Source organism: Balaenoptera acutorostrata, chromosome 12 (assembly GCF_949987535.1).
Source record: "Balaenoptera acutorostrata chromosome 12, mBalAcu1.1, whole genome shotgun sequence".
NCBI classification, from domain to species: domain Eukaryota; kingdom Metazoa; phylum Chordata; class Mammalia; order Artiodactyla; family Balaenopteridae; genus Balaenoptera; species Balaenoptera acutorostrata.
The window spans coordinates 4,469,013-4,481,459 of NC_080075.1; positions in this window are offsets into that span (position 1 = coordinate 4,469,013).

Consider the following 12,447-nt stretch of genomic DNA (forward strand, 5'->3'; position numbering starts at 1 on the left):
ACACTGAATGAAATGTTGTCTGCAGGAAAATGGTTTCATATAGAGATTTTCACATTTAGACTTTGTAGAGTGACTTTTTATAGACTAGATTGAAGGTAAGGAATGGAGAAAATATACTGTACTAACAAAAATCAAAGAAAGTTGGAGCAGTTTTATTAATTTCAGATGAAGTTGACTTCAGAGAAAGAAAGATTATTAGGAATAAAAGGTAATACTACATAATGAAAACGTGAGCAAAAGTCCAAGATGATATAACAATTGTAATGCGTTATGCCTAACAACAGAGCATCAAAATACATCAGGCATATCACCTTACACCAGTCAGAATGGCCATCATCAAAAAATCCACAAACAATAAATGCTGGAGAGGGTGTGGAGAAAAGGGAACCCTCTTGCACTGTTGGTGGGAATGTAAATTGATACAGCCACTATGGAGAACAGTATGGAGGTTCCTTAAAAAACTAAAAATAGAATTACCCTTTGACCCAGCAATCCCACTACTGGGCATATACCCTGAGAAAACCATAATTCAAAAAGAGTCATGTACCACAATGTTCATTGCAGCTCTATTTACAATAGCCAGGACATGGAAACAACCTAAGTGTCCATCAACAGATGAATGGATAAAGAAGATGTGGTATATATATATATATATATATATATACAATGGAATATTACTCAGCCATAAAAAGAAACAAAATTGAGTTATCTGTAGTGAGGTAGATGGACCTAGAGTCTGTCATACAGAGTGAAGTCAGAAAGAGAAGAAAAAATACCATATGCTAACACATATATATGGAATCTAAAAAAAAAAAAAAAGGTTCTGATGAACCTAGGGGCAGGACAGGAATAAAGATGCAGATATAGAGAATGGACTTGAGGACATGGGGAGGGGGAAGGGTAAGCTGGGACGAAGTGAGAGAGTGGCATGGACATATATACACTACCAAATGTAAAACAGATAGCTAGTGGGAAGCAGCTGCATTGCACAAGGAGATCAGTTCTGTGCTTTGTGACCACCTAGAGGGGTGGGATAGGGAGGGTGGGAGGGAGATGCAAGAGGGAGGAGATATGGGGATATATGTATATGTATAGCTGATTCACTTTGTTATAAAGCAGAAACTAACACACCATTGTAAAGCAATTATAGTCCAATAAAGATGTTTAGAAAAAAAATACATCAGGCAAAACTGATAGGGTTGTACAGAGAAATAGACAAATTCACTATTAGAGTTGGAGACTTTAATACCTCTCTATCAGTAATTGACAGGTCCAGCAGGCAGAAAATCAGTAAGGATGTAGTTGAACTGAACAGCATCATTAATCAAAAGTACCTAATCAACATCTGTAGGATACTTCAACGACAGTAGAATAAACATTTTTCTCAAGCTCACATGGATATTCAGCAGGATATACTACATTCTGTCTATAAAACCAACCTTAAAATGTTTGAAAAAATAGAAATCATGCAACACATGTTCTCATACCACAATGCATTAAAATAGAAATCAATAACAGAAAGATAACTAGAAAATACCAAAATATTTGAAGATTACAAAGCATATTTATAAATAACGTGTGAGTCAAAGAAGAATTCTCAAGAGAAATTTTAAAATACTTTGGGCTAAATTAAAACAAAAATACAAGTTATCAAATTTGTGAGATGCAATCAAAGCAGTACTTAGAGGGAGATTTATAGGATCAAATGCATATGTTAGAAAAGAAGAAATCTAATATCAATAAGCTAAGCTTCTACCTTAGGAAACTAGAAAAAGAAGCAGATTAAATCTAAACTAAGCAGAAGAAAAGAAATAATAAAAAAATTAGCACAGGAATCAATGAAATGAAAACAGGGAATCAACAGAGAAAATCAATAAAGCCAAGGGCCTATCCTTCTTCAGCTTGATAAAGAATAGATAAATAAGCCTACAGCAAACATATTTAACAGTGAGATGTGAATGCTTTTCCTCTGAAATGGGAAACAAGGCAAAGGTGCCCTCTCTTACCACTCCTACTCAACATCGTACCGGAAGGCTTAGCTGATGCTATAAAACAAGAAAAGAAAATAACAGGTATACAGATTAGGAAGGAAGAAATAAAACTGTCTTTGTTCACAGGTGACATGCTTGTCTATGTAGAAAATATAGAAAGGTGCCAAGATAAAAGTCTAATATGCAAAAGTCAATTGCTTTCCTGTACACCAGCAACAAGCAATTGGAATGTGAAATTAAAACCACATCATTTACAATAGTGTCCAAAAAATGAAAGAAGGTATAAATTTAACAAAATATGTACAAGATCTACATGAGGAAAACTACAAAACTCTGCTGGAAGAAATCAAAGATGATCTAAATAAATGGGGAGATATTCCCTGTTCTTGGATAAGAAGACTCAATATTATTGAGCTGTCAGTTCTTGCCAAGTTGATCTATAGATTCAACACAATCCCAATTAAAATTGCAGCAAGTTATTTTGTGTATATTGACCAACTAATTCTAAAGTTTATGAAAAGGCAAAAAACTCAACCAACACAATATTGAAGAAGGACAAAGTCAAATGACTTAACACTATCCAACTTCAACAATTACCATAAAGCTACAATAACCATGAAAGTGCAGCACTGGTGAAAGGATAGGCAATAGATCAATGAAGCAGAAGAGAGAGCCCAGAAATAGACCCACACAAATACAGTGAGCTGATCTTTGACAAAGGAGCAAAGGCAATTTTCAACGAAGAAAAGTTGTTCTTTTTAACAAAGAATGCTGGAACAACTGGACATCCCCATACCAAAAACTCAGTCTGGACCCCAACCTTACACCTTCTGGGAGAAATTAATTCAAAATAGTTCACAAGCCTAAATGTATAATTTAAAATTATACAATTTCTAGAAAATAATATAAGAGCAAATCTAGGTAACCTTGGATTCAGTGATGACTTTTTAGATACAACACAGAAAGCATAATTCATGAAGTAAATGGATATTTTGAACTTCATTAAAATTTTAAAAGTCCACACTGCGAAAGCAACTCATAGGGAGTAAAAAGACAAACTACATACTGGGAGAAAATATTTAAAAAACACATATTTGATAAAGGACTTCTAAATATACAAAAAACTCTCAAAACTGAACAATAAGAAAATGAACAACCCAATTTAAAAGTGGGAAAAAGATTTGAACAAACACTTCATCAAAGATATACAGATGGCAAGTAAGTGCATGAAAAAGTGATCAGCATTATATGTCATTAGAGAACTGCAAAATAAATAACAATGAGATACCATTACATACCTATCATACCTACTGTAATGTTGAAATCTAAAGCAAATGCAGTTCTAAATGCTGGCAAGAATGTGGAGCAACAGCTACCTTTGTTCATTGCTCTTGGGAATGCAAAGTGGCACAGTCATTTTGGAAGACAGCTCAGCAATTTCTTACCAAGCTAACTATAGTCTTACTTTACAATCCAGCAATCACACACCTCAATGTTTATCCAAATGAGTTGAAAACGTATGTCCACACACAAATCTGCATACAAATATTTATGGAAGTCTATTCAGTATTTATTCACGATGTTATAAGGCCCAAAACAGAAGGCAACCAAGATGTCCTTGGATAGGTGAAGGGGCAAACAAACTATGGTACATCCATACAATGGGATTATCATTCAACAGTAAAAATAAATGAAATATCAAGCCACAAAATGACACGCAGAAATTTTAAAAGCATATTGCTAAGCTAAAGACACCAATCTGCACGGTTCTAACTATATGACTTTCTAGAAAAGGCAAAAATACAGTCACAGTAAAAAGATCAGTGGTTGCTGGGAGTTCAGAGAGTAGGGGAGTGATGACTAGACAAAGCACAGGGGATTTTTAGGGCAGTGAAACTCTTCTATGTGGTATTAATGATAGATACTTGACATCCGTGGAAACACATATCGTAAAACACAAAGAGTGAACCAAAATGTAAACTGTGAACTTTGGTTAACAATAATATATCAATATTCATTCATCAATTGTAACAAATGTACCCCTTTAAGACGATGTTAATAACAAGGGGAAGTGGGCAAGATGCAGGAGGTGTGTATGGGAACTCTTTTTTTTTTTCCTCTGCTCATTTTTTCTGTAACTCTAAAACTGCTTTAAAATTAAAGTCTATTAATTAAAAAAAGTAAATGTAAAAGTATGAGAAAATATTGAAAATCGTTATCTACAGAACTTGTGGGTTGTCTTAACATCAAGGATTTCTAGATTTGTGAGGGACAGCACCTTTATTAGCATACTAAATTCAACAGTGGCAGACATTCATCAGATCTGTATATTCACAGCTGGACTATCATAGGCAAATAAAGAATATCTCCTGTACTCTTGGTGGTGCTGTGCATTGATTCGTTTTTCAGGTATGAAAATGGATTCACCTTCCATATAGTTCATACATATGTCACTAGTTTTTCACACTCTACGTAAATTGATCCTGGAACATCTGTGAGAAGCCTTAAATAATTCTTGTGTCCCCAAGGGAGTGAATATGACTCATTTATAAACAGACACTTTTTTGAATATCTAAAATCCCTATCAATTTCATGGCAACTATAAATAACCATTAATTTACAACCCTAAAACTAGTTTCTTCGATTATGCTTCATATAATTATATATATTTTAAATGCAAATATTTGTTTATAAATATTATTCAAAGAACTAATAAGCTCTTTCAAATACCAAAATATCTCACTTTCTCTAATTATGATAATTTTATAGCTGGATAAATAGCATGTCAGACGGTTTGCTCCTCCTTTTTATCCATTGTGGTGCGCTCAAATGGGAAATCTACAAAATAAAGTCCATGGCTGATTTTCCAACTGCTTCTGGTTTTGAACATAGAATGCTAAGAAAATGGGTGCTCTTCCATGAAGTTACTATACATACACTTATTTAAAATATAAGATCCATTATTCTACATTGCAAAAGATATTTATGATGGTTTATCGAGCATGTATTATTTTATCTACATTAGGCTTCCATCCTGTTTTATCAAACTGGGTTAACATAAAACAGATTTAAGTCCAGAATTCAATAACTTCAGACCCTCCGTGAGAAGGAAATAATTTTTAAGTTAAGAACAAATACCTGCAGTTGTCAACATTTAATAGAAAATATTCCCAAATGGAACCTTTGAGTGAAGAACGCAGACACTGTCAATTGTGGAGTCCTACAGGGCGTGCAGCTCCCTACCCTCCAGGAGTTTAATTCTAGTGGAAGAGACAGAAGTATAATTAAATAAATGTTGCTCAATTTAAAAATTGATGGCTCATATATGTTTCTGATGTTTTCCATGGTTACATGATCACAGATAGTTTTATCATAGAAGTTATAGTATTATTGTTATTAGGTACTGATTAGAGGAGGGCGTTATGTTCACACATTAAAATACACTTTTGCTATAATAGATAATTTTGCTAAATTTAAAAATTGATATTCTGCTTTTAGTTACCACCATCTTTTTCCATGGAAACTCTGTTCACGTTAAGGCCATCGTATTTTTTTCGTCTCTACATTCTTTTGTGCTACCTCATACTTGCCCTGCCTCTATGGCAATATCTTTCAACGTCTGGGCAACCCACACAGTAAGAAACTTTGCATCGAACCCAAACACAATCTCTCTGTGTCTGTCTGTCTTTCTGTCTCTCTCTGTCTCTCTCTCGCACACAAACTTCTGTGTGATACAAATATTTCCCAAAGCAATACTTAAACTTAGCATGTGCAAATGCCATGGTATAGTAATGAAAAGAAATTAGGGTTAACTGAGCTAGAACATGTAAAATACAGTGCCTGACCTGGTGGTTCCCAATAAACTTTTGTTGACTGAAATTGCTGAATGCTGAGTTTTGGTGCTGTTATTTACAGCATATAGATGGTTAAATATAAATTGTAATATGCAGGCATTAGGGAGATCATCATACGTGCTGGAGGACATGTAAGAGGCCTATGCCACAGTACACGGATTAAACCCATGTTTAGTGAGCAACTACTATAAAAGACGTGGGAGACACAGAGAGCTGTGAACAAAAGAGACAACAAGCTCTTCCCTCGTGGAGCTAACGTTTTAGTGGGCGAAGACAGATCTTGAAGAAGGCAAATAAATAAAATATGAGATGCCAATGAACATTCTGGGAAAAAGGTGGAGCAGGGAACAGCGAGGGCATGGCCCCTGCCAGGTTAGTTAGGGTGGCCAGCTGGGCAGGTCTCACAGAGAGGCCAACATGTGAGTAAAGGCGATGACGAATGTCAGGGGAAGGTGTGGTCTGGGCAGAGGAAACAGCGCGTGCAAAGGCCCTGAGGCGACAGGGTGCCTGGTGTGCTGAGGAACACCGAGGAGTCCAGCATGGCTAGGACAGTAGAAGGGAGGGAAAGAATGCTAGGAGGTAGAGCATCAATGGGGTGGCAAGTCCTGAACAGCTGTGGGGGCCATTTTAAGGAGTTTATTATTATCTCACAGAGAAATTGGAAATCCTTGGAGGATTTTGAGCAGAAGAATCCCATGATCTGAATGTAGGGTTTAAAAGACCCCCGCACAGGACAAACAAATCATCGTGCAACTGTTTGAAGCCCTTGTGTGGTCTGACTGAAAACTGCAGATGAGGAATGATAGGCAGAATATTAGCCCCCAACAATGCCTGCACCCTGAGACCCAGAAGCTGCGAATATGTCCAGCCACATGCTACTGGGAAATTAAGAATGCTGGTGGAATTAGGTTGTGAATCAACTGAGCTTGAAGAGGTTATCTGGGATTATCCAGGAAGGCTCAATGTAACTATAAGGGTTCTAATACGAAAGAAGGCGTTCTTTTTTATTTTCTTCTTCTTTTTTTGGCCGTGCAAGTGACCTGCGAGATCTTAGTTCCCCGGCCAGGGATCAAACCTGTGCCCCCTGCAATGGAATCACAGAGTCGTAACCACTGGACCACCAGGGAATTCCCAAGAGTTCTAATAAATGCAAGAAGGAGACAGAAGACTCAATCAAAGAGAGAGCTGAAGATGCTATGCTTCAGACTTTGAAGGGAAGGAAGGGGCCATGAGCCAAGGAATGTGGGAAAACTGGAAAATCCAAGGAAACAGATTCTCCCCTGGGTCCTCCAGAGGGAATACAGCTCTGCCCACACCTCGATATTAGCCTAGTGAGATCCATTTCAGATTTCTAAACTCTAGAGCTGTAACGGAATAAATTCATGCTGTTTTAAGCCACTAAGTTTGAGGCAATTTGTTACAGCAGTAATAGGAAGCTAATATATGAGGTATTTCAATGAACTTAGCTTGGGAAAGGGACAAGAGGTGAAAAAGGGCCTGCAAAGTCCTAGATGGGCTTCCAAACTCGCCATAGGTTCCAGTGTGTCATTACAAGGTATGGAGTGTTTCCTAGGCTCCCACATCTCTGCCCCAGTTTCCTGCTGCTTTTCTCCAGTTACTAGTTTCATTAGGTAGTTTTAGTTACCTTTGCAAGTCTCGTTCAATACTGACCAATGAGGTCTTATGAACCCATTCTTCTCACAGTTGTATTTTTGTGAAATATGTATGTTTGTGTGTGTGTGTGTGTGCATGCCTGTGTGCGTGTGTGCCTGGGCACAGGTGTATGTGTGTGCCTACCTGCATAAACTCAAAGGGAAAAAAAAAAAACCTGGACAATATATGCTGCAAATGAGTAAGAGCTGGAGGAATGAAAGCAAACTTTCATTTCCGATTTTAGGTGTTTTTTATGAAAAGTGGGAGATTTGTGAATAATTGACACACAGGTATTTAAATTAAAAAAGAAATACAAACTGGGTACTAAATACAGATTCTAATTTTATAATCTTATTAAATGTTTCAATATGTATCACAGATATTTGCAGCCCAGCTACCAACCGGAAATGCTGGTATTTTCTGTGTGGTTTATGCATGGCCAGACATCAGGCTTCAGGTGGGTTGTTTTGACTATGGGAAGTGAGGATAAGATGTTTTCCCTCTTGCTTCATAAATAAACAAAAATGATGATAAATAGTAGTTCCATAGACCCCAAAATCATACCTCCTTTTTAGGCAAAACAAACATTGGCAATTTCATATGGTGTGAACTAATACATTGTTGCAGAAATCTCAGAAATCCACGTGTGTTATTTTATGAAGGCGTGTGTGTGTGTGTGTGTGTGTGTGTGTGTGTGTGTGTATTGGGGGGTGGTCTACCCACACTGACAGTCCTGTTACATGAGGAAAGGCACTGACAGCTGGGTTCTTTGGTGATAGATCAATGAAGAGGTCTATAAATATGAGTGTAATTTAGGCAGCTGGAATCAGCATAAGCGAAATGGAAAGAAAAAAAAAAAAAACCACCCAGCCACTGAAATGGGCTTATCTATTTATTCAGTCGTTGATAAAGCCTGACAAGTTAATTAAGTCACTTTCATTAAGGTTGCAATGCCATGTGATACTTCAGTGATAATACACTTAACTGCTGTGGACATTATTTATTAAAATAAGCACTACGGAAAAAATATAAATGAAAAGTTAATACTTTAAAATCATTTAAACCAAGTGACCTAAATTAAGTAAAATGAATTCGTAAAATTTTGTCTATAAGACTATTTTTAACACATTGAACTGCCCTCAGATGATGCCAGAAGATCAGGACTGGTTTGACACATTCAAAATGGGACTGAGAATAAATATTTTATAATATAATACAAAGGTATCAATATTTAAAAGCCTTCATACTTTACACAATTCTTAATGCAATTTATGTTTCTAAAATGAGGATATCAGGTTGATACATCTCTTTTCAGATATTTTAGCAGATTAAGGGTATATGTTTATTATCTGAAACCCATCTTAACTAATTTCATTCTCAGGGTCAAAAACTTTCTGAAAATAACTGCTCTGGGATGTTCATTATTAATAGTGTTCCTCTCTCGTTAATAGTTTATGGTGAGCTTCTCAGAATATTATGAGACTGTAAAAATTCTATCCCAATAAATGTGTCTATAGTAATAAATTGAATATAAGTTATAGTCTATGAGTTTCACGCTGATTTATGCTTGTCATAACAGGTAGCTGTTCATGGTCCATACAACCCAGCAGACTGCAGCATATGGTTTACTATCTGTGGATGCTTAAGATCCAAAAATAATCCCAGGATGGGGAAAATAAGTATAAAATGATATCAGAAATTATTATTCCATTTCTAAACCAAACCTGAGTAGGAAACCTCCTCTCAATGAACAATTTATTTCCCCAGAATTCTCTTTTACTTGAGATAGGAAACTAGAGCCAAAAGAGTGTGCTTCTGGAAGTGATTAAGGGTTAAAGTTGAGAGCCACGCAACAGAGATTTGGGGTACGAAGACGCTTGGTGCATTTGCCTCCTTCATAAAATCCTGCATCCTACCTTTCCATTGCAGTTCTGTTACACACATCGCTGATAAAGCTTAGCGTATTAACAGTGAGGGAAATTTCTAACTTTTAATTATGAAACCTGCAATGTTCCAATCATATGCAATCTGAAAATTCTGGCTTTAACAATTTACGTCCAAATATCAAGATAAAAACTGAAAGAAAAATATCTGTTTATCATCACTATGCTTTTAAATGTACTGATGGTCAATATTTCCATATTGAAGATAGACTATCAAGATGATGTATTAGTTTTACCCAAGCTTTTTGTTGTATTTGCTCAGCCTTTGTCAGTTACTTTGACACCACAGATTTTCTTTGGTGTGTGTATATATATATATCTTTATTGGAGTATAATTGCTTTACAATGTTGTGTTAGTTTCTGCTGTACAACAAAGTGAATCAGCTATATGTATACATATATCCCCATATCCCCTTCGTCTTGAGCCTCCCTTCCACGCTCCCTATCCCACCCCTCTAGGTGGTCACAAAGCATCAAGCTGATCTCCCTGTGCGAAACAGCTGCTTCCCACTAGCTATCTATTTTACATTTGGTAGTGTATATATGTCAATGCCACTCTCTCACTTTGTCCCAGCTTCCCCTTCTCGCCCTGCGTCCTCAAGTCCGTTCTCTACGTCTGCGTCTTTATTCCTGCCCTGCCCCTAGGTTCATCAGGACCATTTTTTTAGATTCCATATATGTGCGTTAGCATATGACACCATAGATTCTCCCCCTCTCAAACAGAAATGTGAATCAAAAATAACAGAAGCATTTGGACTTCTTTGACATTAATCTTTGACTATTTCCAAATAAAGGTTTTTAATTTCTAACCCTATGAGAATAGAAATATTTGTCTTTTTGTAGATTTTTGGCATGACTTTAGATCTAAAAATTATGAAATTAATAAGTGTAAATTACAGAACATACTTAAGTAAGGATGTATATTGTGAGATGAAGAATATAAAATGTTCAAAATAGCTTCATATGGTATATTTTCTTCAATACAAACAGCTATACCCACAGTTGACAGCAAGTAGATCACCTCACCCACAGAGGAGGAATGAGAAAATATAAGCCCTATTCAACACAACATAATTTCACAGTAGGTCAGCACAAATTTATAAAGTACAGGTGTTTCTATAACTGAAGTCCATTGGAAAAGCACACAGTATTCCACTCTCAGCAATGTTCACACACACTTCCATCTGGAACTTTGCTGATCTCATAATAATATGCAACTTATTGAAATGTAAAAAATAATACATGTAAACTCCAAAATTAATTATCTTGAAAAATGCCTTGCCTTCCTGCATAAAGATTTTTGGGATCCCTAATATACTTAAGAAAGTACAATTTGAATTATCTACATACAAATATTTTTTTAAATTTTTTATTGGCAAAAAATGTCAAATTTCAAGACTAAAATGTATCATTTAAACAGTGTGATATATTTCTAGAAAACAAAAAAATGTGCAAGATAATTTTAAATCTTATAATCAAAATCTTATATTTTTTAAGCTAAAGGAGTAATCCTTCTTCCTATGTAGGCTATGCTTATGCATTTCTGTAATTGTTTCCAAGACTTTCTTTGTAATGTAATGTTATTCATTGATGATTATTTACCAAAACTACGCCTACTCTTCACAAAAAGATGGAATTGGCTGTTTGCTTTCCTGGAGCATTAACTTATCAGGTTTTAAAGGGTGTCAGTACTACTTTTAGAAAGCTGTTTCTCACAAATCAAAGATGAGATGGTTAATTGTTAAATTAGATAAGAATCATGATATTTGAGAAAGAAAACATACATTACAAAATTATCAGAAAGTACAAAGAAGTTCCAAGTTTAGAAAACAGAATGTTTTGTTTGAGTTAGCCCGCTTAAGCATTGTTGCAATAGGAAACAGGGGGAATTGGTCTAATCAACCAGTAGATTTCTTTGATATACACAACTTAACGAAAAGAAGGTTTGACGTGCTTTACTTGGTTTTTACTTGGTAATGACGGGCTGGTTTGAATTCTTCCCTGTGTGTGTCCATCAGTACCTCTGTCCTCAGCCCCAGCTTTTGGCTAGTTCTGCTCTTGGACCTTTCTTGACCAATAGACTCCCCACATCTTTGCTCATCTTCATTCTCTGAGACTATTTCATCTCCTCTCCTTTGTCAGTAGGATATGACCCATCAAGTAAATTGGAAATTTTGAGTAACCTATAAATTATGCCTTACAAATACTACAAGATAAGTGTTCTAACTTTAGAGATAACGTACTTTGCATATTGTCCAAACATAAACATTAAAAATTGGGTTCGGAGCTTCCCTGGTGGCGCAGTGGTTGAGAATCTGCCTGCCAATGCAGGGGACACGGGTTCGAGCCCTGGTCTGGGAAGATCCCACATGCCGCGGAGCAACTGGGCCCGTGAGCCACAACTACTGAGCCTGCGCGTCTGGAGCCTGTGCTCCGCAACAAGAGAGGCCGCGATAGTGAGAGGCCCGCGCACCGCGATTAAGAGTGGCCCCCACTTGCCGCAACTGGAGAAAGCCCTCGCACAGAAACGAAGACCCAACACAGCCATAAATAAATGAATAAATAAATAAATAAAATTTTAAAAAAAAGAAAAAAAATTGGGTTCTTTAGACAAAAGGAGTAAGAAACAAGCATCCACATTGGGGGATTTAGGGACTTGAGTTAGTGGCACACGTGTGCCCATGTAGCCCTCTTTACCCCCATAAGCCGGCAGCCTGGCTGATTCAGAGACCAGAACGGCCTCCACCCTGAATCTTACTCATCTTCCCTGGATGACAGGCTTGAGTGCTATGTCCAAACAAAAGCAATCCTTCCAAGAAAATATGACCCATCTCTGGTGTCAGCCCCAGACCATGCTTGTTCCTGAGGTTAAATCACTTCCACACATTTACTTCCTACTGACTCTGGTCCTTCCTCTCTCTTCCCATCTGTACTTTTCCTTCCTTTTATGGTCCCTCCTCAAGCCAGCACATCTGATAAATATCCACATCATGACTGAGCTCCCCT